Raw genomic sequence first — 5,311 nt, forward strand, 5'->3', positions numbered from 1 at the left:
TAGTTGTTGACCGGCAGTCTGATATATTCTTCAGAGGTTCTATCTAAAGGCCTTCAATGGACACCAGGCATTTTCATTACAGCTTTGAATCTGAAGACAAAGGCAAAGAAACTATTAAACATACATTGGCCAAATAAAAACACTAGTCAGAACATTTCGTAGGTTCATTAGCAGATATCTCTTAAATATGAAGTTTAATCCTTTTACCTTCCATGGCCATTGGGTAATGTTGTTGTAACCCAAAAATGAGGCAGGCCTGAAAAGAAAAGAAGCGCTTTATTTTAGCTGGTACCCAGCAGCAGACACACCGGCAAGACGCTGAGGTGCACACTGGGAGGATGAGGAAAGTGAGTATTTAAGCCAATAAACCACAAAAGCTGACCTCAAGGGTTCATCTAGAGTCTACAGTTGAAAAATTACCTGTTTCTAATGAACAATAACAGGTGCAGAGGTGGGTACAGTTTGTAGCTGGGAACGAGGGCAAGAACAGGGTATTGGGCCGGAACTAGATTCAGGTGTGCACAAAAGGGCAGCGTGAGAAAGGCCCAACTGCAAGTTCTCAAATAGAGAATGGGGCACAGTGGAAAATTACAGCATTTAGAATGGCGCATACAGAACAAGATGGCGGTGCATATGTCAGGTTATAACAGTTAATAAAGTTACAGTGGAAGCATACAGAGCTACAAAATTGGAATCAATTGCACAGGTTATAACACTGTCTCAAACAAACTGGACTTTCCTATTACTATTACATGAATTACTGGGCATAGGGAAAACAGTATTTTCCTATTTGCAAGTGGGCCACTGACTGGGTAACAGTATACTGACAAATCTGTATAAGCAATCTATTGAAAGTTTAACAGGATTTCTCCCCATATTGGCAGTTAACATGGGTTCCCTCAGACTGAGAGGGAAGACACATGACCACGTCAATCTGAAACTTCCTCTGACTCCATCATAAACACTTTCTTTTTCCTTCTCTAGCAGCTGCAGACATTTCTGCTTGAAATGTCTCTTCTCTCTGTCTAGTTTTCCTGTAGACTGCTCATATCCCATTCTTATTTTCCATCTATAATTCCATTCTGTTTCTTTTCTAGAAACACATCAACTGAGACCAATTCATTCCTGAAAAACTCTTCTTACATTTACAGCTTGTGTCAGATATCTGGGGCCCACTGAGCAACATATAATCTTTTGGTTTTAGATTTTACCAGCATGATTACCTGGGTTTTGGTATCTTCTAGAAATAACAAATTATCTGAGATTAGAACATATATAATCAAAGCATGAACATTTGAGCTAACAGGTACATTTATAAATCTTTTTGAGATCTAGCAATTGTAACTCACTAGCTTTTAGACCCCTTTATTCATGGACTCTGATAGTTTGTTGTAAGTCTCTCTAGCTTTAGTTAAGAGACGTCACATATGTATTAACTATAAACACGAAATATTGGAGTTATATTTAAAAAAATCAACCAGGCTTACGTACTCATCATGAAGTACAAAGCACTTAGTCATATTAAACTAATTTCCCACTCAGTGTTTTGGATATGGCCCTCATGGTAAGCAAGGGGCACTGCCAAGGGATTTTTCCTTTCAACGCTGTGGCTCTGAGTTTTACATCACAAATACAAGGCCTATCTATAGGCCCAAAGCTATTGGACACTGCGTAAGCCAGTTTCTTTAGAACATTTTTACGCTGACAGATTGTTATCTGTCCTTGGGAACCTGTTTTAACTAGTGAAATACTTTAAGTCTTACACATGAATAACAATATATTACATTTGTAAAACATTAGTCTCAGAACCATCGTCTAGTAAACAACCTGAATATATTGCATTACCTCAGTTACAGCTAAAGCAATATATCTTCTAAAGTCTGTTTCTATTGAGGTACAATGACTGGAAGGAAAGGCAAGAGTTGGAGAAGGACAAAGAGACCGGTGCCAATGTCCAGCAATAGGCTAGGTTTCTTTTCCCTCCTATAGTCATGATTACTCAGGGCTCCTCCCTGGAGACAGCAGGTAGAGGAAACAGTCTGGCCAGAGAGAAGAGGCAGGCCCAGGGCCCTTCAGTCCTACTGGACCACCTGGGAAGCTGAGTCTGAGCTCTGGGGCTTCTGCCTCAGAGTGCAGTCTCACTTTTTCTGGCTGCCTTGGCAGTCATGGCATGGCTTGCAGGCCTCTTAAGGCAGTCCCTCTTATGCTGGCCTGGCTTCTGACAGCAGTAGCAGATGAATGTCATCTTCGTTGAGCTCTTCTTGGAGCCAAGACAATCAGACTTAGGGTCTGTTTTGAGGCCACAATAATGGCAGCCATTTTTGATCTCTTTGTTTTCTCTCCCTGGTTTTCTCCCAGTTCCAATTATAGGACACTTAAACAGTTTTTACCAAAGTATCAAATGAGTGGTATGGAGAAAAAGCTTTCTTTTATAGCTCCTGAACTTATCTATAAGAGTAATATGTTTCTCTATTACCATCTCACAAAGTATGCTTTACCAGTCCCTCCATTAAACATTTAAAGAAATCAGAGGGTTGTTCATCTTTTTCCTCATAAATAGCTAACATTTAATAACTGAAGGCTTGGTTCTAGTTCTTAGACCTTCAAGAATACACACTTGAAAGAAATGTCTTCTCCATTCTTCTGCCTGGCTATTAGCAGCAGGGCTCTGACTGGTTGGGCTCCAGTGGAAACAAGTAATTCTACTGGTTGTTCATCTTTTTTTTTTCTTTTTGCAGAACATGGGGATTGAACTCAGGCCCTTGGGCTTGCTAGGGAAGCACTTATTCCACTGAGCCATCTCCCCAGCCCCATGGTTGGCCATCTTTTGAGTCCTTATAATTATATAATATTCCTCTCCAAATGTAATAGCAGCTTGTAAGACTGCCTGCTTTTCAAAGAAGTAAAAGCTTGGTTTAAGATTAACATTGCATCTCTCCAATCTAGTTCATAAGTCTGAATAAATCCTCTAAAAGACATCAACGTACTTATCAGGGTCATCTAAGGCACATGAACTCTGGAAGTTCCAAATTTCCTATTTGCTTCTTTAAGAGGTATTGTCCTTGAGGAGCTTGCATAAACCCAGCTAATGGGTGTAGCTTTGTAGAGGCATGAATTATAGCTGTTTTAGAAGTCCACACCCTCTAAACTAGAAAGGCAAATAGGGGAAGCCTTACTTTCACCAACACTGAGTGAGGCTGAACTGCCTGGTTCTCCTGTTGCTCACATCTACATTTCAAAACTTAAATAGCAATGACCTTCTTAATGTAAACCAAATCTGAACATAAGACATTTTTACCATTTTCCTTTTTACATCATCTTTATAGTTATACACTAGCATCACAGTTAATACTTTCCTCTTCATTTCATTTAAGTGACTTTTTTTTCAGCAGGCAAAATCTTTATTTGTACACTTATGTTATAATTTTTTGACAATCACTTGCAATACTGATGATATCTGGGAGACATTTATAAGTTTACTTTTCCAAATTCAGTGCTTCTATTTTTAAAGTGAGGAAAGATGTCATAAATGCTGTACAATCTGAATAAGAGAATGCATGCAAAACAAAGTGGTAATTCTAAGGTACCAAATATGAGAGCCTAAACCCTTCCACTCATAATGCTAGGAAATATTAACACAAAATGAATAAGTAAATGGAAGAAGTTTCTAAAGTAGCAAAAACCAAAACAACAATCTCTATTGAACTCCTTGTCCTTTTCTATTTAAATTAAGAATGAACTTGAAATTAGTATCATCATTTTTTTTGTTTTGCGGAACTGGGGATTGAACTCAGACTCTTGTGCTTGTTAAATGGCTCTTTTTAACATGCAAGGATCAAACGTCTTTCCAGTGCCTAATGAAGCACACTCTAAAGGAGTAAGAGTACTTCACTTACTCTTATTGATTATTTGTGAGTTACAATTGTTCTGGTGACCTGAATGTCTACAGAAGGAAGCATTAACTATGGCATAAAAGATCACTTCTAGAGATAGATAAACCATTGACTGGAGAGATTTGTCCCCATGAACTGAACCAATCTCCAGACACTTGATTTCCATCTGATCACCTAGGTAAACATCTCTAGCAACTAAACAAGATTTAACATTGAATCTCACAGGTGAAACATATTTATCATCTAGTTATCACATTTTGCATGTTGGTAAAGACAATGTAGTTGGCAAAAATCTTACTCTTAGTTAACACATAGAGCACAGATGTAAACTTCTCCTGATAACCACTATTGTAAACTGTCTCAGCCTTATTTCTGAAATAGTGACCCATTAACTTGTTCTACTGAAAAGCTCAGGTAGAAGCCCTACTTTACTAGCAGAGAGAGAGAGAAAGTACGATATGTAAGTGAAGATATTTCAATGGCCATGGGCCAGTTTCCATTAAGGAACCTTTGGGTTTGGTGCCTTTTCCCTTCAGGCATTCTTGGTTTCTTTTGGCCCACAAAACCAGAGATGTCTCCAGAAAGGAATCCAGCAGATTCTCTGGTCAACATTCCATCAGCCCATAGTCTTTAATGGGGATTCACCAAGGAACAGCTGGGGAAACCTGTCCTCTGCTTCAAAGAGTGGCAGCTGCTCTAGGAGCATTTGCTAGCTGGCAGAGTAACCACTGTTTGTCCATGTTCTATAAGGGATAGTTAAAAGCCTGAACAAGATTACCTAGCACTAAAAGTTTTAAAGTTTATAACTTATCTTTTATGCACTTAAATGACAACTAGACCTAGGAAAAAAGTTTGAATCTTCCCTCACACTAAATGGGTTTTGGTCCCATAGGTGTGTTGCTTTTGAAGATAGGTCCTTCTGATGTCACCCAGAAGTCGGTTCTCTCCACTGTGTCTCAGGTTTATCCTCCTGAAGGAGACCTGCCCAGAACACTAAGCCAGGACATGGCTTTTATATGTGTTCTCCTGGACAGGCATAGTACTCTTTGTCTCATCTGACCCAGAGATGGGGTATGTGTCCTTTTTCTAAAATGACTTCCCTGTCTTCGGCATTAACAAATGCTTATTTTCTAAGGGCTTCACTTAGTCAGAATAGTCAGAGTTTTCCTAATTTTACATGCCTCTAAAAAGGGAAAGTACAAAGAATTAGGAAAATTAGGAATAAAGTCAGAGCAAGGAAACTGAAACAGAGCAGGCCTGACAATCCCTCTAGCACGTAGAGGGGTATCACAACCAGTTTAGCCCAGTGAAACCTGTTCTCCAAGTCTTTAAGATTAGTTGCTGACCTAATGTCATTTAACTGGCAGAAGGAGTCCTGTGTTCCATATATGAGCATGTATATTTTCTAAGTCTGAGCT

This window comes from Octodon degus, unplaced genomic scaffold (genome assembly GCF_000260255.1).
Source record: "Octodon degus isolate 3935 unplaced genomic scaffold, OctDeg1.0 scaffold00103, whole genome shotgun sequence".
Classification (NCBI taxonomy): domain Eukaryota; kingdom Metazoa; phylum Chordata; class Mammalia; order Rodentia; family Octodontidae; genus Octodon; species Octodon degus.